At 42.5% G+C, this 23,436-nt stretch overlaps 1 protein-coding gene across 3 annotated transcripts in view; it reads left to right on the top strand.

The window, feature by feature from the left end:
* The window catches only part of LOC148031392 (Cyclophilin-like peptidyl-prolyl cis-trans isomerase family protein), an 84,833-nt gene that overhangs the window by 3,464 nt on the left and 57,933 nt on the right, over window positions 1-23,436 (top strand). The window lies entirely within an intron of this gene.

The raw sequence follows: 23,436 nt of genomic DNA, 5'->3' as shown, positions 1-23,436 counted from the left end.
CACTGCAATCTGCCCGATCTCCTGCTGGAATCTGCAATCGCAAGTGAGTAATAGTGTCCTGGCTGCCGGCTATAAATAGCCTGAGAAAATGCGATAAAATATGACAGGTCGGCTGCATTGCAGTCGACTGGTACAGATCTGGCTGACCTGCACCAGACTGCCACGTGGCAGCTGTTGTGGCACTGCTGACGTGGCTGCCTGCTCCGCACTATCCAGGGGATGACAATCGCTAACACGAGTTGGGTCTTGTACCCTACTTGCAATGCATACTTCTGGTGGTATTGATATGGAGTTCCTTCATGAACGTATTGGTGATGGTACGGAGAAAGACGCTATGGATTTGGATGTGGAATCCCGGGCTGAGGATTTTCATAAAAGAGGAGGAGATGGAGTTGGCAAGCGCCACAAGCTAGTGGTTGATCCTTTAGGCTTGGGATTCTAGAGGTCCCTTAGTCAAGTTCTTTTCCTCCTCAACATGAGAGGAATGATGCATTTTCAATATATGCTTGCTCAAGCTAATAGTGTGATGAGACAATATGCTCATGCAAATAAAGGGAAAGCAACTAGTTTACCAAAAGGAGAACATGTAGTGGCAGTTTTGGGGACAGATATCATGTTGTAGCGAATTGCAACCTTCCATGAGAGGACTGCCATCTTCTATTTCATAGGCCTGTTGGTGGCATGTTTTGAATTTGACTCAAGTAGGCAAAATGCCACAGTCTTTCCTTCTCTCGAACGTGATTGCTTCTTGGCAAGAGATCCTTCACTTTACTGCTTGTGTGTCCCCTTGACCCTAGAAACAAGGCTAACTCATTGCAATATGAGGTTTTAGCCACATTCAAGTTGCTTGACTAGCTTGATAAGCACATGGAATGTGATAAGTTTTATTAGGATGGCATGCTTGAGGACTATATGAGATGTTGTTATCCCTGGTTAGTTCTAGGTTTATTCTTTCTGTGTATGTGTTAATACTTGCGAGTTCCTTGGGGTTACAAGTTGATTTGGTCAACCTTGGAGGAAGGCTTTTGCAACATTCCCCTTTTACTTGCATTTCAGCTTTCATCCCTATGGTTGGACTGAGCTTTTGTGTGCTTGGATGATTTCATGAGTAGTCAGCCAATCAAGTTTATCATAAGATGGTTGAGGATAAGAGATGGGTGATTGAGAATGCAAATAAAGTTTGGTCTTCCCAGGATAGTAAAGCTAAGTGGTATGATTGGTTGCTTCAATTGTGGAGCTTTAAGCTTCCTTACCAAGGTGAAATTTTTTATGGAGGCTTCTTATTGGGGGTGTCTCCATAGGGGATATGCTACACAACCATGTTAAGAAGACTGCTAGGGTTTGCACTGAGGACACACAGAGCGTACGACCATGGCAGAAACACAAAGACATAGACACAGACACAGAGGGCAAAACTCAAACCCTAAACGCAAAACTCAAAACTCAAACACAAACAGAAGAAGGGAGAGAGAGAACACAACTCTGAAGTGAATGAATGCTGTAAATGAATGTAAGAGTGTATAGTGTGCTCAAGGGCAGAGCAATGTCAGAGTGTGACGTCCATCGAAGACGGATCCCAAGTCTGTGACCACCAGTCGGAGTGTAGGAGTGCTGAATAGTGAATGGCAGCAGGCTGGTCACCAAAACACAGTAGTCTGGAGGCTGGAAATTGGTAAACGCAGCAGTGTACCACTGATTGGGGGCTGGAAACTGTGCATAGTCTGCTGTAAACAGCAGGCTGAAACAATGTTTGAGAGTGTCAGGGCCTGCAATGCTGAAAACGCAGGCTGGCTGACCCTGGAGATGATGGACAGCAGGTTGAACAGCAGTCTGGGACAGTTTGGAGCTGTCGCCAGCAGCTGAGAGCTATCGCCTACAGCAATGGACAGGCTGAAGATGATGTGGCTGCAGTCGATGATGGCTGGACAGCAGATGGAGGCGGGCTGCAGGCTGGAAACCGGGCGTCGACAGCAGCAGAGGGTGTGTGGGCTGGTGTAACTTGCAAAACAAGGATGATGGCTGAATGGGGGCAGCGTGTCTATTTATAGATGTGGAAGGGCGCCCCAAAAATTAGGGTTTCCACTGAACTCTCTTGAACCGCTCCCCGTTTTAGGGTTTCCACTGAACTCTCTTGAACCGCTTCCCGTTTTAGGGTTTCCACTGAACTCTCTTGAACCGCTTCCTATTTTAGGGTTTTACTCTAAAAGAGCATTTTTAGTGTGTTTTGGGGCTGTTTAAGAGGCTAATCAGCAAGTAATGCATATTTTAGCTTAACAAACTGCAATATCTCTAGTGGTAGATGTGCCTTGTACTTCATGTGAAGAGGCTTTTGTCCATCTTTTTATTCCTTGCCAAGTAAGCATCAATGTACTATCATCTGTTCTTGGATTTTGAGCAAGATGCCATCCACAACCACTTTACAGTTGGGGCACCCTTGTCTTTTCATTTTTTGCAGCGGGCTAGTCTTTGGCACACTTGGCGGACATGCAATGCATTTATTTTTGATTTGGCTTCAGGTGTCTATGGTTATGTCGGCCGTGTTTGAGGATTGTTCTTATGGCAAGTTAGTTCCATGGTTTCAGCTGATGTGATTCTTAGAGTGGTGGTTGCTCCATGGGTGGATATCATCCGCACCACCCAGGTTGTGCTCACTTCGTGATCCCCTTCTTTTATTCTTGTAGTCTTGTGTTTTTCGTAGCCTTTCGGCTCCATGTGTTGTTTTCTACCCGTTTTTGAGTTAGGTTGGTTGGCCAAAAGTCCCTTTATAAATATTACAATTCATTAATTTAAATTTCATGGGAAGAGAAAGAAAGAAAGAAAGAAATATTAATGTCTATTGAGGCCAAAGTCGGCATATGAGACATAACCATGTACAATGATCGTCACTAAACATTTAAGTGTGATGTTGTAGACTATGATAAGTGATGGTGAAAACCAATGTAGAGGGAGACTAAAATGAGAAGATATCGAGGATACAATAAGAGAGATAATGGGGGGTATATGTAGAGTTGTATACATCTAGCTATGTAGCTAGGTATGAGGATATAATAATCCCTAGTTCCACTTAGTCGAAATTAGTGGGTAGAGTATATTGTATGTCATACATCCTTGAGGAGATAGTATAGGGGTAGTATCTCGTTTGATCTCCCAGCTTTGTCAAGTATTTGTCGTGGCATTGGTGCATCTCCCTCATCTCTCTCTGGTGTAGCCTCTATGTCTGGTATCCTTGCCGGGTTCTTGATCTCGAAAAGCCATGTTTTACACCTTTTATTGCATTTTCGTGCTTTCCTTGTGTTTCGTTAGCTTTTCAATTAAACAAATAAAATTTAATGTTAAGATTTAATCAATCACCCATTCAAGTCTTAACTCTTAAGTATCCCAACCCAAAACTTTTGGCCCATGCTACTTTTCATAAATTAAATGAAACTTTCACATTAAGGCTCATTCGACTTGAATCACCCAAATGTGCACACAAACTTATATTATAATTAATTATTGTTAGTTCATAGAACCTTAGCAAGTAATGGATCTGTCCATGTCTAATCCTAGACCTGCCAAAAGGCTCCAAAGATAAATCATGTCTACATGCCACTCTGATCTTAGGTGTTGTTGAAGGCCAAAAGAGTAGAGAAGGCCATAGAAGAGGGCTTGCAAATGCTGCAAAAACCCTCCAAAGCTAGTAGTTATTGAGCTGAAGAAGAGAAGACTCAGCTCTCTACCCCTGAAAAGGGAAAAGGATTGAAAATCTCCAAGGAATTGCAATGGATCTGAGGATAGGAGAGGAACCAATGGAAGACCAGTAGATGTTGATATTTTTTGCCAAAAGAAGAAACTAGTCAAGGAGTATGGCTTCCTCTCTAGAAAGAAGCCTGAAGAAACTTGTCACCAGAAGATGCCAATGGGAATGGAGAGGCCTTTGTTGGATCACACAAGAAGGATATCTTGTCGGAAATGGATTAATTGGATCATTGGCCTGACTGGATGACGATAGTGAGGAGCTATTAGAAGTGCCAAAACACCTTCCTGCCATGTGAGCAAATTAGGGGCTGAAGGGCAAGGGATGGCTTGCATGCAAGGATGCCAAAGGCAAATGGTGGCTAAGCGGAGAAGCAAAGGATTTGTTGCAAGAAGGAAAATCCTTAGGGAAGTAGAGAACCCCGAATAGAAGGAAAAAATTCATTTGAATGGGATGGAGAAAGATCTTGCTTTGAAACTTAGTTGAACCAATGAGGCCACAGACTTGCCATTGATGTTGGAATCCTCCTTTGACATGGATAGAGAGTCTGAGCGAAACACTGGAGGAAAGGGTGGGGGACAGTGAGAAATATGTGAAGAGGAAAGGATGGATGGTAGCCTGAAAAGTGGGTGACTGTGGGGATGTTGAGGAGAGCCCTGCTTAGAAGGAGAAATAAAAGCAAGGGAAGGGAGTTGGTAGAGTCCATGTTCTCTTGATGACCTGTCCAGAGGGTGGCTCTTGAGGTAGCATCCTCCAACCTAACCTCCTGCTCGATTATTAATCAATATTCTTAATGTCTTTAACATCAACACCCCAGCTAATGGCTGCTGATGAGGGTTTGACAGATAAAACGATTTGACAAGCTCTGCTACTGCAGCATCTCTGAGAGGGTCTAAGGAAAATCCCTTGGTAGTGAATGTCTAAAGTTAATTGGACATGCTAAATACAGTGTGAATGTTTTAATTCTACAAGTCAACATGGCAAAGTTTTTCATGGTGTCCATGATTATGTCACAACAATTATATCTAAGTTTGGCTTTGAGAATTTAAATTTTTTTTCATCTATTGGTTGGTACAACAATAACACAACATTATGCATTCTAAGGGGTGAACGAGTCAACAAGGTGCATTCTGAGTCAAGGACTTTTGACTTCTTGGATGGTAGGCAGGTCAAGGAGAAGGATGGTCCTTTGATCCCCTTGCTTAATGACTCACCCCTTGCATGTTTGTGTGGACAAGCTTACTGAGCACAGGCCAACATGTAAAGGGCTGCATTTTGCTTCCAGCATATGCAGATAACTTTGTTCTGTCCTACAATAAATCAAATGATCTGCAGGATGCATGCAAGATGTGTGCCATGGCTTGAGTCTTCTTCTATAGTAGAAAAATGTCTGCTGTTGGGGATGTCCCCTGCACTTCAATGTTTTATTCTAATATGCATTTTAAGTTGGAGCAATGGAAGCTATTGACATAGCAACCCACATGCTCATTAGAGTTGTTCAATGAATGTTGATTGTTGATACTTAGTTCATCTTGCACTCTTTGATTTGGAGGGAGAACTAGCTTGCTGTTGCGATTATCGTGTTCCTCCCAAGTTCCGGTGTGAATGCTCCCTTATCCATTGGCACTTTTACCTTCTAGCTAGAGAAGGGTTTTTTCCCCCGTGTGAACACCCATCAGTGGGTGTGGTACTTAGTATCTTAGGGATTGTACTCTCATATCATTCTCATATAGTGGATGTGACATTCCAATACTCTCCTCTCTTGTTGTTCACTTGTTCGTTGTGAGCGAGCGTGTGTGTGTGTGCACACGCACCTGCTGTTTAACCCTAACCTAAGAGTGGTTCAGAGCCATACCTCTTCTCAGCTGCCGCTGTCATTGCGGCCATTGAGCCATGCACTCGGCTGCTCTCACACACTAGTTGCTGCTCCAGGTTCAATGGGCTTCATATTTGCTCCTCAGTTTTGCTTTTCAGATCAGTCACCTATTGCATGGTATTAGTCACTTTCTGTTCATCAGTCTAGTCAACACTGCCTGCTCGTCAAAGAGCCACCTGGTCAATGCTACCCCCTCGTCAGATAGTCCCCCTTATGCTTGGACAGGCAGCACACAACAGATTGCCGTTCACGCCTGCTGCCCTCGTGCTGACTGATCTCACCATCATCCCCGTAGAGAGGCTATGTGTCTGACTCAACAATCCTTGTCACATCACGTTGTGCCAACCCGACAGCCTACATACATTTCGCCACGTCAAAGTTTGCCATCTCTACCCTGACATTCCCAACATTAAATTATTCCTATTTCCCAATCTTAATTAGCATTAATCCCATCAAACAGATCACTATTCATGTGCAGTCCCTTCACAGGCACAAAATTAAAGGGCTTTTGTAGCAGGTATCAATTTCTGTCATATTTCTTCAAAAATTTTGGGGCTTTGTTTGAAACCATCAAATCTAACTAAAATTTTGGGGATTTTGTGTTTGGTGCCCAAAATTGTCCAAATTTCTGCCAAAAAATTGGGACTTTTCATATTTGAGCCCAAATTTTACAAAATTTCAGCAAATAAATTTGGGGCTTTTGTGAAAATTTCCCAAATTCATTGACATTGAGGCCAATCACGCCTATACATTTGACATTCGTGGATATTGGAGTTGTTTCAACTGCAAGTTCTTCCTCACTTATCATCAAATTTATGAAAAATTGTATGTTTTTTTGGCCTTTTCTTTGCTTTATTTTTGTGTTGCCCTTCATTTATACTTTGGACAGCAGCTGGTCACACATACCAGCAATTTGCAGCAAGAAATGGCAAGGCAAAATGATTTGCTCAATATGTTTAGGGACTTTGATAAATTGGATGGTGCCAAGTAGCTTTGGGGTTATGTATGTGGTTCAAAGGTTAGGCTTGCAAGCTTAGCTACACAGAGTGCTATAGGTTCTTCTAGCTCATCCATTGTCACAAGTGGATCTTTTGCTTCCTCTAGTACTTTCCACCGGTGATTAGTTGAGATGGGATGGGTGTGATGCCCAAGCTCATGCTTTGATTTCACTCTTATGCAAGAGACAGGTTATTACCTATATTTAGTCGTGCATAATGCCCAAGGATACTTGGGATAAGCTTGCTTCATTGTATCAGGTGCACAATGAAGCTCGTGTAGCCTATTTACGCAAGTAGCTTGAGATGGAGTACATGACAGAGGGTGATTTTATGGATGCTTACATTACATGTGTCAAGGACATGATGGAGCAGTTTGCAAATATTGATAAAATAATTCCAAATACCTCTTGTATTTATAGTCTTGGTTGGTCTACTTGATACTTATCAAAGTTTTGCCACTACAATTCGCTTACTTGTAAAAGGAGATGTCGAGGCATACACATTTGATGCATTGGTGGTGTTGTTATTGCAAGAAGATCTTGAGAAACCCTTCACCCTTCACCCTTCACTTGCAGTTTGCGTTTTTGCGTTCAGGGTTTGCAGCCCCAAAAAGGGATGCCACCCTCGACTGACTGTGCTTGTTTACAGGCCACTCTCCCATTCATTCCTTATGGCTGATTCATTCAATCCGTCACCTCTTCTCTCCAGCCTCTCCATTGCCCTCACACCCCTTCGGGAGGACATCGCGGTTCGTGGTTCGTGGTTCGTGGCTGTCTTCATCATTTTCCTTGTGCTACAGCACCCTTGTTCCCTTGTATCACATTCACTCCATGATTTAGAACATCATTTCATTCATCAGAGTTTCTTCTCTCTTCTCTTCTCTTCTCCATGTTTGCCGAGTTCACTCTGTGCTCCTCTCCGCAAACCCTATTGTCTCACTGGTATTGGGATAAAGGCCCGTCTGACCTCCGTGTATAGCACACACACTAAAATCTAATCGTACTTTCACTCTCCCTCTCTGACTGTCGCCGTCACTCTCTCACTCTTCTCGAACTGTTGCACATCCCTAGCTAAGCTCCAACAACTTGTATCAGAACACAGGTTGTGTTGAATGCTTCAGCAGTCGTGCAGGAGTTGGACGTTCAGCAGGTAGAGTCGGTGGTGCAGTGGGTTGCACAACGTGTGGCGCCAGGCATCATAGCGACTAACGTCAGCAGACGTGACCTATAGGTCGTACAACGATTAGGCGTGCATATGACTCAGCAGGCAGTAGTCGGGCGATAGTCAAGGCGATAGTCAAGCCGCAATGGACGGGTGACCAGGCCATCAACCAGCGCCTAGCGCGGGCAGGCGGTCTAGGCACGCGCAGGCGACGGGGACCAGGTACGCAAGGGATAGACGCCAGCGGTGGGCGGCACATGAGGGACGGACGCCAGCGAGTCGTTAGACGTGACCCGTTTGATGGGTCATCGAGAGAACCCCCCCCTCTGATCGTACTTTCACTCTCCCTCTCTGACTCTCGTCGTCACTCTCTCACTCTTCTCGAACTGCTGCGCATCCCCAGCTAAGCTCCAACAACTTGTATCAGAACACAGGCTGTGTTGAATGCTTCAGCAGTCGTGCAGGAGTTGGACGTTCAGCAGGTAGAGTTGGTGGTGCAGCGGGTTGCACAACGTGTGGCGCCAGGCATCATAGCGACTAACGTCAGCAGACATGACCCATAGGTCATACAACGATTAGGCGTGCAGGTGACTCAGTGGGCAGTAGTCGGGCGATAGTCAAGGCGATAGTCAAGCTGCAATGGACGGGCGACCAGGCCATCAACCAGCACCTAGCGCGGGCAGGCGGTCTAGGCACGCGCAGGCGACGGGGACTAGGTACGCAAGGGATAGACGCCAGCGGTGGGCGGCACATGAGGGACGGACGTCAGCAAGTCGTCAGACGTGACCCGTTTGATGGGTCATCGAGAGAATCCCCCCCCTGGGTTTTTAAAATCAGAAATCCATTTTTCTTAAAATTAAAAATCTCTCAAATTTCTGAATTATTTTCTCTTTGCCTTAACGAGAGTTTGTGCGTGGAAGCACATGTCTCAGAGTTGTGCAAATCTGAGACTGAAAATTTGGGGCTTTTCCCAGATTTGACCTCGTTTATATCCTGGTAGTGATATTGAGGCAAGAATTTGCAAACATTGCGTGTGGTGACCTCAATTAAATTGGGGATTTTGCCAAATTTGTCAAAATTTCACTCTTTTGAGTAAAATTTTCCGACATTGGATTCCAAAAAATTGGGGCTTTTCATGTATTGGTAAAATTTTGCTTAGCTGGGTCAGATTGGTTGACATTTATGCACTTTTGGACCTGAAATTTTGGGGGTTTATGCACAATTTGGTAAATTTCTGCATTTTTACCCGTGTGATAGCTGGTTTATGTATAAACTGCAGAGATTTATCATTGTTTGAGGAAAAACAATAGTGTATTTGTTTGAGGATGATTTCTAGGAAGATAAACCCGCACAAATATTTGATGCAGATTGGGCTAGAGTAAACAAAAAGGCTGTGGCTTACATTAAGATGGGTGTCACTGATGACATCTTGACAGACATTGAGGGTTTAGATACAGGTTATGCAATATGGGAGAAGCTGAAAACTATCTATGCGATCACCACACTTGTTAATCAGGTGCACTTAATGTGCAAGTTGGTGAATATGTGACTGGATGAGTCAAAGCCTGCAATTGAGCATTGGAGCTCATTTACATGTATTTTAAATTAGCTCAAGGATGCAAATTTGGACTTTGATGATAAGTTGAGGGTGATCTTTTTGATCATGACACTGCTTGACTCTTGGGAGACCTTGGTGGTTTCTCTCAGCAATAACCTAAATCTCTCATATTTGGGGTGAGGGGTTCAATCTTGAATGAAGAAATTAGACGTATCTCTAGTGGAGAAGGCAACAATTCAACTTATAATGTAAGTTGCATGGCTGAAAAGAAAAATGCAAATGCAGGATAGAGAAACAGAAGCAAAAGCAAAGGAAAAGAAAAGAGTGACATTACTTGCTATCATTGTGTTCGGAAGGGCCACAAGAAGCTTGATTGCAGGTGTTACAAGAAAGAACAAGAGAGAAAGAAGAATACAGGAGAAAAAAAGGAGGAGGATAAGATAGATGTATTTGAGGCAGCCAAAGGCAAGGAAAAGGCCAATGTGGCCTCTAGTATGGTCATGGAGGAGGTTTCGGATATAGAGGCTGATGTATTATGTGCAGTTGATTATGATGCCCTTGTATGTCACATGCATGATATGCAGATTACCAAGGCTGATGTGATTGATGCACTTTTGTCAGTTGTTGATGATGGTGTCACTCAGACTTGGATTGTAGACGCTGGTGCCTCTTTCCATGTAACTTCTTGCTTGGAGTGTTTTGCTATGTTCAATGTAGGCAGTTATGGAAAGGTGTATCTTGGAAATAACCATGCTTGTAGCATTGATGGGATTGGCACCGTACATTTGTCTTTAGACAATGGGCAATAGCTTGTGTTGAAAGATGTCAGATATGTTCCTGGTATTAAAAAGAGTTTACTATCTGTTGGTTAGCTTGACTTGCATGGTTACACTACACTGTTTGGTGGTGGTTTGTGGAAAGTGAAAAAGGGTTTCATGCTGATTGCAAAAGGAACCAAGAAGGGCACTTTGTATTATTTGCACTGTAAAGCCTTGAATGGCAAGTTTCTTGCAGTTGCTGAAATTGGTAGTCACTGGAATTATGGCATAAGAGATTAGGCCATATGAGCCAAAAAGGACTTGATGTCCGTACCTCTCTGAAGAGGGTTGATGGAAAAGGCTCTAAACTTGACTTTCGTAATGAGTGTCAGTTTGGAAAGCAAATAAAAAATCCCTTTTAATTTGGTCTCTCTCATAAGTCCAATGTCTTGAACTTAGTGCATTCTGATGTATGTAGTATGCCCGTGAAATTGTTGGGTGGTGCTGTATAATTTATCTCCTTTATTGATGATCGTTTCAAAAAGATTTGGGTATACCGGTTGAAAAAGAAAAGTGAAGTGCTTGCTGTTTTTAAAACTTTTCATGCATTTGTGACTACTTAGATAGGTAGAAAGTGTTGAGATATCGAGCTCCACTCGTGATACGCCAGGATGACCGTTGTGTATTTATGTCACCGACTTGTCAGTTGCAGACGCGGTTGGTACACCGCCCATGAATAATAGCTACATGATAGCTATCCTTATCTACTCTAGTTCGTGGCTCAGTTAGTATGCCACCTTAGTTGAGTTTGGTTTGAGACCCATATATAGGGTTCTTCTATTTCTTTGTACTTGAGTTCTTTTGGCTTACACAACTAAGAAGAGGAAAATTGTTTTCAGCCTCCACCCTTGTGTGTATTCCCCCATTGTGCAAGCAAGAAAGCTTCAAGTGAGACTCATTTCTTTTCTCCCACAATCTTGACATGGTATCAGAGCCTTGTTCGTGGTAAGGAGCTCAAGAAAGCAAGCCAAGCTCGCGGTGTTCTAGTAAGAGGAGCAGTGTTGCTTTCATTTTCTGTTTTGGGAGCAGATCTCTGCAGGTAGCACAGCCAGAAAGTGTAGGAGTGCATTGTCTCAGGTTGAGACGCCCTTCGCGGTGAAGCAAGAGGGCAGTATATGCTGTGGGAGAGGGCTTTAGCCCATAGCGACCTTGTTTTTTTGATTTGAGGCCATTTCGGGGTCTGTTTTGGAGGCGGAAGTTTTCTGCACGCACTCAGGAAAATGCCTAGTTTTATGCTGTGCGACCACTGTTCTACAGGTCGGTGAAAAGTTACTGTAGAAATTGCATTGTATGCTTGTGCGCAGAGACATTGGGAGTTACAGAGTCATCCCTGTTGCCTGTTGATGCAAAATCGTCACTAGGAAGTGACTGTGTGGTCAAATACCACTTTCGTCAGTTTTGCAGATTTGCCCTTGTGAGGCTGAAGCTGTGTTCTTTGCAGTGACAGAATTTTTTGCAGTGTTCTGTAATGGCGTCTGATTCTCTTTCACAGATTGTCACTGAAAAGCTTGACAAGAACAACTTCCAAGCATGGAAGTTTAGAATGACAAATTTCCTTATGGGAAAAGGATATTGGGAATTTGTTGCAGGAAATGAAGAAGAACCAGTTCTTCCTGATGTTCCCAATCAACAGCAAATGCAGGCATTCAAAACATGGCATGAGAGAGCCATGAAAGTTATGTATTGGCTGTCTATCAGTATTTCAGACTCTATGATTGTGCATATTCAGGATGCAAGTACGCCAAAGGAGGCATGGGATACTTTGTCAAAAATGTATAGCACAAATACGCAAGCCAGGAAAATGTAGCTCAAGCAAGAGTTGCATAATGTGCAAAGATAAAGTATGAGCATCAACGACTACCACATGAAGGTGAAGAAGATTGCAGATGCACTTGCTTCCATTGGGTCGCCAGTGGAAGATGATGATTTAGTTTCCGTGACCTTGAATGGTCTAGGAAAGGATTATGCACAGTTCCGAACATCCATTTCCGTCCGTGAAAGATTTCCTGATTTTGAGGAGTTGATTGCTCTTCTAATTTCTGAGGAGCAGAGAAATGGTGGTGCATCTTCTTTAGGAGGAACTTCAAAAGAAACTGTCTTCTACTCAAATGCTGGAAGAGGTAGAGGCAGAGGTAGAGGAGGCCGATTTGGAGGCCGTGGCAGAAATCAGAATATGCAGCAAACTCAAGAAAACCAGTCCTATGGAGGAGGACGTGGTAACTCTAGAGGCAGGGGGAGCCAAAGAGGTCGTGGTGGATGGTAAAGAGGCCAAAATACAAACAGTAATGTTGAATGCTACTACTGTGGTAAAATGTGTCATATGGCTAAAGACTGCTATAAAAAGCAGAATGACATCATGAATGGAAAACTGCAACAAGGGAATTATGCATCTTCTAGTAGACAGGGTGATGACAGAAATGAGCACTTGTTTATGGTGCAGCACATGAACAATTCTGTGACAAGTGCAGAAGAAAGCAATGATGTATGGTATGTTGACTTAGGTGCATCAAACCACATGACAGGTCATGCAGAATGGATGGAGGATGTAAGAAAAATGGAAAAACCAGGATTTGTGGAGACTGGTGATGATACTGCACATCCTATTGTGCAGATTGGAAAAATTCCCTTGTCTATGCAGGATGGGAAAAAGAAATACCTGTCCAATGTATTTCATGTCCCGAATATCACCAAGAATCTGGTTTTTGTTGGTCAAATGGTTGAGCAGGGCTTGCAGGTCAGATTTAATCCTCATGGATGCTTTGTTGAGGATATGAAAAATAAAGGTCACTTGATAGCAAAAGGAAAGAAGAAGGGCAGAATGTTTACATTGGATGCAGACATGTCTAAATTGAGTGCAGCAATGTTTGCACATGGGACTGGTGTAGTTGCAGATATTGATATCTGGCATAAACGCATTGGTCATGTTAATGTACAACGACTTAAATCAATGCAGGCCCGAAATATTGTTGCAGGTTTGCCAAAATTCAAGGTTGCAGAAATGCATAAGGTATGTGAAGCCTGTCAGTTTGGAAAACAGGCAAGGAAACTATTTCCTAGATATGTTCAAGAGAGTAAGAAGCCATTGGAATTAATCCACTCTGATGTGTGGACAACTAAAGTTGCATCTCTTGGAGGCTGTCCTTATTTTGTCAGTTTTATTGATGACTATAGCAGAAAAGTTTGGGTATATTTTATGAAAAAGAAAAGTAAAGTTTTTGGGCATTTCAAAACTCTTAAAGCGATGGTTGAAAAAAAAACAGGCATGCAGATAAAATGCCTAAGGTCAGATGGAGGGGGAGAGTACCTCTCAAATGAGTTTGTAAGGTTTCTACAGGAGCATGGCATAAAGCAGCAATATTCATGCAGTCATACACCACAACAAAATGGAATTGCAGAAATGAAAAACAGGCATATTGGAGAGGTATCTCGTGCCATGCTTAATGAAAAAGACTTGCCAGATTTTTATTGGGCTGAAGCAGTTGCTACAGCAGTCTACATAATGAACAGGACTCCCACTGCAGCAATACATGGAATGACTCCAGAGGAGAGGTATACTGGTAGGAAACCAGGTATTTCTCATTTGAAAATTTTTGGTTGCATTGCCTATGTACATGTGCCAGATGAGTTGAGATCCAAGTTGGATCCAAAAGCTGAGAAGTGCATCTTTATTGGTTACTCTCTGCAGCAAAAAGGGTATAGATGCTATAACCCTTCTACTCGTAAGTTTACAGTGAGCAGAGATGTTGTTTTTGATGAGATGAGTAGCTGGTGTAAACCAGTAAATGTGATTGATGATGTAGATGCACAAAATGGTAATGCTGCACAGAATTCACAGCAGCAGTCACAAAATATTAGTGGACCTGGAGCGTCCTCTAGCAGTGGTTCACATTCTTCGCCATGGACAGGCAGATTGAGATCAGGAGAATCTTCTCAAAGTAATGCAGATAGTGGTATGCAGGTATCACGAAAAGGAAAAGAGAAGGTTGATCAGCCCATGTTTGATGTGAATGCAGGTCACTCTTATGTGGATGGTGAATCCAGTGGCTCAAAACAGAGCATTGATGATGAGTTGGGTATTCCTTCTATTGTTACACCTGGAGTAAGGAAGACTAGGGATGTTTTGAGAGCACCTGGGAGTGAACCTACTTTGCGCAGGTCTACGAGAGCTAGGTATCCTGTGGATAGGCTGAAATATGATGGATTTACAGCCATTTACTATGCATATATGGTCAAAGTGATACAGGAACCAGAACCCACTTCTTTTGAGCAAGCCATGGGAAAAGAAAAATGGGAGAACGCCATGGATGAAGAAATGGATGCCTTGGAAGCAAATGCTACATGGGAATTGGTACCTTTGCCTAAAGGTAAAAATGCAATTGGCTGTAAGTGGGTTTATAAGGTGAAGCACAATGCAGATGGTTCTGTGAACAGATACAAGGCAAGATTAGTAGTCAAGGGGTATGCACAAACATACGGCATTGACTATGAAGAAACATTCAGTCCGGTTGCAAGGATGGCAACCGTAAGAGCAGTCATTGCTATGGCTGCATCAAAGGGATGGTCTTTACATCAGATGGATGTAAAGAATGTCTTCTTGCATGGTGATTTGCAAGAAGAGGTCTATATGGAGCAGCCACCAGGTTATGTGCATGATGTTCATCGTGAGTTTGTTTGTTGGTTGAAGAAAGCCTTGTATGGCTTGAAGCAAGCACCTAGAGCATGGTCTGACAAGATAGGACAGTATCTTGTCACTATTGGCTTTCAAATTTCCAAGGCAGATTTCTCACTTTATGTGAGAAAAACAGAGAAATGTATTATGCTACTTGTCATTTATGTTGATGATTTGATTATGACAGGTGACAGTGATGAAGATATCCTTCATGTGAAAATACTATTGAAGCAGAAGTTTGAGATGAAGGATTTGGGAGAGCTGCGTTATTTCTTGGGCATTGAGGTGATTAGATCACTAAGTGGGATACAGCTCTTGCAGAGGCAGTATGGATTGGACATGCTGTCCAAATATGGGATGACAGGCTGTAAGCCTATTTCAGTTCCTTTGGAGCAGAATGTGAAGTTGAGCACAGATGCAGGTGAGCTTCTAGAAGACCCTACTATGTACAGACGCATAGTAGGAAGTTTGATTTATATGACTATTACCAGGCCAGATTTGAGCTATGCTGTTGGATTGGTAAGTCAGTTTATGCAGGCTCCAAGGAAACCACATTTGGATGCGGCTAGACGCATACTCAGGTATGTGAAGTCCACATTGCAGTATGGACTATTTTATGAGACTGGGGTTCAGATACAGTTGCATGGATACACTGGTGCTGATTGGGCTGGTAGTATCTATGATAGACGATCTACCAGTGGATATGCGTTCTCTTTTGGGAGTGCTGCAGTCACTTGGAGCAGCAAGAAACAGCCTACAGTTGCCTTGTCGAGCACAGAGGCTGAGTACAGGGGTGCAGCAATGGCTGCATGTGAGGTAGCTTGGTTGCATAAGCTACTTTATGATATGCATCAGTCTACAGATGGGCCAGTTGTCATTTATTGTGACAACATGGGTAGTATACACTTGGCAAATAACCCAGTCTATCATGCTAGAACAAAGCACATTGAGGTGCATTATCACTATGTGCGAGAGAGGGTTTTACTAGGTCTTATTGATCTAGTTTATGTCAGCACAGAGGATCAGGTAGCTGACATATTCACGAAGGCATTGGGCGCAGAGAAGCTGCGCAAGTTTAGAGACCTACTTGGTGTGCAGGAATTGGGATTGAGCTCGAGGGGGAGTGTTGAGATATCGAGCTCCACTCGTGATACGCCAGGGTGACCGTTGTGTATTTATGTCACCGACTTGTCAGTTGCAGACGCGGTTGGTACACCGCCCATGAATAATAGCTACATGATAGCTATCCTTATCTACTCTAGTTCGTGGCTCAGTTAGTATGCCACCTTAGTTAGTTGAGTTTGGTTTGAGACCCATATATAGGGTTCTTCTATTTCTTTGTACTTGAGTTCTTTTGGCTTACACAACTAAGAAGAGGAAAATTGTTTTCAGCCTCCACCCTTGTGTGTATTCCCCCATTCTGCAAGTAAGAAAGCTTCAAGTGAGACTCCTTCCTTCTCTCCCACAATCTTGACAGAAAGCTGAAATGCTTGAAAACTGATAATGGGGGTGAGTTCACATCTACTGAATTCAAGTCCTTTTGTGACTTATGTGGTATTAAGAGGGAGCTTACAGCTCCTTACAACCCTTCTTCAAATGGGGTGGTTGAAATATATAGTAGGACTTTATGTGAAAGAGTGGAGTGCATGCTATCCACTACTAATCTCCCTCATGAATTTTGGGGAGAGGCACTCAAAACCGTGGTTTACATTTGCATCCGCTCTCCAAACATGTCCTTAAATAATGGTATCCTTGAGGAGGTTTGGTTTGGCAAATTGGCCTCATATGACCATTTACGCATATTTGGTTGTGATGCTTTTGTGCATGTTAGAGATGAGTTGAGGAACATACTTGACCCAAAATCCACCAAAGGCATTTTTATGGGCTATGGTGATGAGGGTGAATTTGTCTACAGAGTTTGGTTGCCTCAGTTGTCCAAGAAAATTATTCATAGATGTAATGTTGTGTTTAATGAGGCAAAATTGTTGAAAGGTACTTTAGTCTCTAATAAAGATATGAAAAAGGTCAAATTCCAGAATTTGCAGCCACCTATTACTTCAGAAAATGAGCCTCATGGTGTTGTACCACAGGCTGAAATTGATGATTAGCCGGTTATTTTTGAGCCAGATGATGAAGGACAGCAAATAGGAGCACAAGGAGGTCATGGACAGCAAGATAGACTTGCTGATTATGAAAATGCAGGTGCTGGTAATGAAAACGAAGGTGTTGTACAGCATGAATAGCATGCTAAAAATGGCTTTCAACATCCAATAAATGTTGCTAATAACATACCTCCAGATGTAGACCCAATCCCTAAAAATGTTGATCATTGGCTACGTAGGTCTACACGCGTGAGAAGGCAACCACATAGGTTTGACTCCTCCTTACATTATGTGATGCTTACAGATGAGGGTGAGCCTCTTACATACAAAGAGGCCAAGTCGTGTGAATTCAACAGTAAGTGGGAGCTAGCTATGCAAGAAGAGATTAAATCTCTATATGCTAATGATGCTTGGGATATTGTGTTGTTGCTCAAAGGAAGGAAGCCTCTTCCAAACAAATGGGTTTACAAAGTAAAGACAGTTGATGGGAAACCGAAGTACAAGGCAAGACTGGTTGCTAAAGGGTATGCATAAAAGGAAGGGGTCGACTTCCAAGAGGTCTTCTCACCTGTTGTGAAGATGACCACTCTACGTGTGCTTTTTGCTCTCATTGCTGTATTGGACTTAGAGCTGTACCAAATGGATGTAAAAACAACTTTCTTGCATGGTGACATTGATGAGGAAATTTATATGAAACAACCCGAGGGCTTTGTAGTTCTTGGAAAACAGCAGATGGTGTGTAAACTAAAACGCAGCCTGTAAGGTCTGAAGCAAGCACCAGAGCGGTGGTAAACAAAAAGTTTGACACTTTTATGCTATCTCATGGGTTTACACGAAGCCATGCAGATCATTATTTATACATGAAAAAGGATATAGATGGCAGCCCCATCATACTTGTTTTGTATGTGGATGATATGTTGCTAGCTGGGAGAAGAAATACTAGCTTGGATGCTCTCAAAAATCAGTTGAAATCAGTCTTCCCATGAAAGATTTGGGGAATGTAGAGCATATTTTAGGCATGAGGAATCGCAGAGATAGAATGCAGAAATTGCTGTTTTTATCTCAAGAAAAGTACATTGAAAAGGTACTGGATAGATTTAACATGGCTGAAGCATCAGGCTCCTCATCATCAAGTGTGTGTGCTGCCATAACAAACTCCATAGTATTAGCATGATCATGTAGACGAGCTTGTCTTCTAGTACGACCAACAATAAGAGCATCCAAATGACTATCTTTCAAAGTTTACAAGTACCATCTAGGCATCTGTCTAGCTTCTTGACTATGTAAAAGCTCCTATTGAACCTCGAATTCAGTATCTTACTGAATATTCAGATTAGCTATAGGTTGAATTTCTACATGGCTCAATGGAGCAGCTGGCTGGACATTGCGTTCATTTATTGAAACTCCAGTTGTATCATCAAAAGAACTGGGCAACAACCCTTCAAACACATCATTTGCAACTTGATATGTATCAAAACCAGCAAAAGATAATTCCGATTTTTCACCGAAAATCACATCCCTATTGACAAAGACTTTCTTGGAAACAAGATCATAAACTCTATATCCTTTGCTCTCATTGTTGTGCCCTATAAAATTGCTTTTGATAGCCTTGTTGTCCAAACTTTTTCCTTAGTACTTTGGGAATATGAGCATACACAAGACACCCAAAAGTTCGAAAATGGCCAACTGAAGGTTTTCGGTAATTCCAAGGCTCAAAAGACGTAACACTTTTTAATGCCTTGGTAGGGCACTTGTTCAAAACATGACAAGCACACATAATTACATAATTGCTTCGATCCAAAAGCCATGTGGCAGGCTCTTAGCTTTCAACATACATCTGGCCATCTCCATGAGTGACCGATTCTTCCTTTCTGCAACCCCATTTTGCTATGAAGTATATGGAGTAGTTTACTGATGGACAATGCCTTTTTGCTTCAAAAAATTATTGAGCAAGGAAGAAATGTATTTCCCCCCTTGATTTGAAGAGAGAGTCTTAATCCTGCAGCCAAATTGATTTTCAGCAAGTGTAATAAAAGCCAAAAATGCATCATACACCTCTAACTTTTTCACCAATGAGTAGACCTAGCAAAAACGAGTAAAGTCATCAATGAAGGTAACGAAATAATAACATCCACCTAATGACTTTGTCTGCATAGGTCTACATACATCCGAATGCATAATTTGTAATCTGGCAGTTGCTTTAAAAGCAACATCACGAGGAAATGAGAATTGATGCATCAAATGGAGAGTAGAGCCATTAATGGCTTTGAAGACAATCTCCCCAACACCTCTAACAGGGTAAGATGCATCGTTGGCACACTGCATAGACTTGCCAACATGAGCTACAATAATAGAGGAAAATAAATCCCTTTGGGATGTAATATGCTTAGAAGCACCACTATCAAAGAACCAAGTGCTAGTATCCTTAGTAGAACTAAAGGCTCTATTAGCCCAAGACGAGTTATAATTTCAAGTGTAGAAACAATAGTCATGGTCTATAGCAAAAGACGTGGACTCTCTAGTAGTAGAAGGTGCATTAGAAACAAACATTGTTGACTCCTCCTTGGCAATGTGCTTCTTACGTTCTGTGATGTAATGACTTGGCTTCTTACAACAGTGGCACTTGCCCTTCTTGGCTTGTGTGTCTCCTTGTTTCTTGTTGCTCTTTGAAGTACTTGAACTTCTAGAACTCTGCGGAGCATTTTTTATTTGGCTGCCTTGCCCTTTTGCCTCGCCATAAAAGCCTTTTCAGAGGTTACTACATCCACCCCACTGTTCTTTCTTGTTTGCTCTTCTTCTAGGAGCAAACTAACTAACTGAAGAAAGGTAAGTGGCTGTAGAGAAATTCCCATGGCGAGATTTAGGGCCATATGAAAGGCTAAATAAGAGGGCGGCAAAGAATTCATAGTAGTAGAGATCAATTGTGCATCCGAATAATACTCATCTACATTCATTAACTGCTTACGTAAGTCTTGAATTTTGTTAAGATGATCATGCATGAAATCACTTTCATCCATCTTCACATCCTCTGGTTTTTTCTTCAAAAAAGAGATGCGTGTCTCATTTTTTCCAACAAACATCTGCTCAAGTGTAAGCCATGCTTTGTGTGAAGAAGTTATAGACTGTATGTGTGGGATTATAGACCACTGAATTGCTAATGCAATCAGTGACAATGCTTAAGCATCCCGTGTATCCCAAGCCTTTTGTGCTGTTGATCTTTGGGGAAGTGGTTGAGTTGGAGCGGGCCTTTGACCACGTCCTCTTGGAGGAGGTGTTCCAAGGCGGCAATCAGCAATATGCTGAAATCAGAGATTAGAGGCTGAGATGCTTCGATAATATGGACAGCAGCAAGATTTGAGAGAATTCACCCAATAAAATATTACCTGAACAAGGCGGCAATTAGCAATATGCTGAAATCAGAGATTAGTGGCTGAGATGCTTTGATAATATGGACAGCAGCAGGATTTGAGAGAAGTCACCCAACAAATGCACCAAAATAAGAGAATTTTTCTTCAATCTCGACGGGGATAGTGATGGGTTAGGTTGATGATGCAGTGTGACGATTGGCAGTTTGGTGATGAGGCACGTTGGGCATCGGAAAGTGTTGACAAATTGTTGCGATGGTTTGTAGGTACGTGAATGTCAATAGTTGTGTGGTGGCCTATCGGCAGGCAAGTGACGTGGCAGACAGAAGGCGGAAAATGTAAATCTGATGTGGTGAACAGGGCCTGATCAAGATGAGGCAGCAGCAAATGTGTGCAGCGCATGAACAGGGTGGCAGACTTGTCGCACTTTTGATTGGCAGATTGGTAGATGACCGGTGCACCAAGCGAGAGCAGACAATGCTCAGGTTGTGAGGCGTAGATGGGCCTGGTTGGAGCTTGCTGGCTGATTTGAAGTCTGCAAGGTGTTGTGCTCGGGAGCAACAATGGTGAAACTTGTTGCCAGCAATGAAATTCTAAGATGGATCAGCTCTTGGCATGCTGAAATCAAGACCTTGTGGCAGCAACAATGGTGGCATGGTGTTGTGCAATCGCCAATAAGATAGTAGGGTGGGCATGAAGGCAATTGCTTGTGGGCAGTTGGCCGAGTGCGAGGAGCTCAATGGCAATGGATGGTGGTGATGTCGTGAGCGATAGCAAGGGCAATGAAGATAAGTGGCTCTGATACCATTGTTGGCCTAGGCGTGAAGTAATTGCATGATTAATTGATAGAAAATGAAAGATAGAGAATGAATTACTCGATGTACAATAACTCAATCACAAAATGAAAGGTGATGTATTAATGAGTGAGAGATAATACAACACCGAAGGCAATCAAAATGAATAATGCAGCACTTGTGTGCTAATGAGGCAAACAATGTATTTTTATAATAAAATAAAACCCTAATGGCTTAACTATCATAGGAAACCCTTAATGAAACCCTAACCCTAGTGTCACTTAGTGCCTAGGACACATGTGTCACTTAGCGCCTAGGACACTAGGGGCAACAATTGCATTTAATGACAGTTTATATGCCTAGGGAGAAAGGATCATGGATCAAAGGGCATCAATGCGCAGCCCATGAGATGGCCTATAACTGCCAAGAGAATGGTTTTTGTTTCCAACTTATTTTAGTCAAGAACACTGAGGCTCCAATTTTGAAACATATTTGTTGGAGTCTTCAAGTAGACTCTTTTGAAAGATAGCAGCTTAGTTATCGGGATAGGCCTATAGGTTGCATGCTACTAGGCTGACTCAGGATTAAGAAGTATTCTCAACAGTTTGGTAGACCTCCCCTTGTTATACAATCTTGAGTCAAGAGAGAGATTGTTGGGCAGGGGCCTTGTTTTCCTCTGATCTTGCAGACTCTTTGAAGAGCATACTTCTTTGCTCCCAAAGGGTGGTATTAATGATGATGGAACCCACATTGTCAAGATGTAGCTTAGTAGAGGGTAATGTCTTATCTTGTACACAATTATGCGAGAGATCCTCTCGGTATTGGATTCAAGTTTAATGAATTTTTCAGCTAGCTACTACAGGATGCTTGTGAGCATTCACGAAGAATTGGCTCTTAAAAGTGGTACACAGGGTACTGCAGGATTCTCCATGAGGATGGACTTAAGATTGGGTCTTAAAAGTGATTAGCAAGGGTTTTGAGAGAAAAGTCCAACTTTTACTTTCCAAGCATTGCTTCTCTGAATATGCTGGAACCTAATTTGAGGAAGCACCATGCTCTTAATTAGGGGTCCTTAGTGCAGATGTATTGCTGGAGCACTTCTTGTGGCTGAAGTTTTAGCCAGAAGACAGAAGTGTTCCTGCTTAGTGTCCTTAATGAGCAACCTCAATGATGCATTCATTTTGGCTATCCTCTCATGCAGGATTTTCTGATCTCTGGCTGAAGTGTTAGCCAGAAGACAGAAGTGTTCCTGCTTAGTGTCCTTAATGAGCAACCTCAATGATGCATTCATTTTGGCTATCCTCTAATGCAGGATTTTCTGATCTCTGCATAAACTTTTCACTCTATTGAGTGGAAACGTCATGTGCAGCTCTTTTTTCAGGGACCAGGAATTTTGGGATCTTTGACAATGGATGAGTGGTGCTTCCTCTTTTGTCCTGGACAGTTTGGATCATGCTTTAATGCTGCACTTTTTCAATTAACACAGGCTGATTCTGTCAATCATTAAACCATATTCCAGTGTCATTTGTCCTCATCAAATCACATAGAGCTACCGTAATGAGATCTGTTGTCCCACCGTTTTTAGTCATGGTGTTAAGGAAGCTGTGGGAACTTTATTGAACAGTATCACCAGAAAGATACGTGTGCATGTATGTGCATGCAAGTTATGGGTTCAAAAGCTTTGACTGACATTACATATGAGGCTCTCTAACCAATATGGGGGATCCTTCTCAGGTTCCTTCTTTGTCAAGCATTAAAGTGCCCCCTCTTAGCAGCCAAAACAAACTGCTCTCCTGAATCAGCCAGCACTTGAAACCTGTGATTGGTACTGGACATTGGAATTCTCTATACATCACGGAAGCTACCCATTGACACACTTCATCCCTTGGTATGGGCTTCTCAGACACGCAGTCGCTTACGAGAGTTGAGAGAGTTAGTACACCTAGCATAGTTAGGCTAGGGTTTCTTATGATGCTTAGTACAGTTCATCCTAGGTCTTTTTTAAATAAAAAGACATTTTGTGCCTTTTAGCACATTATTAAGAGAGATCGATCATTATGATCATTATTGATTCATTGTACTCTGATTCATTTCAGTTGAGTATATTCATTGAACATCATTGTGATTGAGTATTCTTGTGTGCTTTGTTTCTCTCCTCTCTTGGACAATTACTCTACACCCGGTCCAACCAGGTGCACATTTACGTACTGAAAGGATCTGTTTACTATAAATGCCAAAAAAAAAAAGGCCAGCCATATGCCTGTGTCCACTGGTACTTCATGGGGAAACTGGCAGCTTATGTTGAACCATACATTTTTTCCTTTGCATTTCTTGCTGCAGAGCATTTGTAGTTGGCAAG

The sequence above is a fragment of the Lygodium microphyllum genome, chromosome 9, assembly GCF_053477565.2.
Source record: "Lygodium microphyllum isolate KBCC chromosome 9, Lygodium_microphyllum_v1.1.10, whole genome shotgun sequence".
Lineage (NCBI taxonomy): Eukaryota > Viridiplantae > Streptophyta > Polypodiopsida > Schizaeales > Lygodiaceae > Lygodium > Lygodium microphyllum.
The sequence above is the reverse complement of the archived record's forward strand: the minus strand, read 5'-3'. Positions and strand labels throughout refer to the sequence as shown.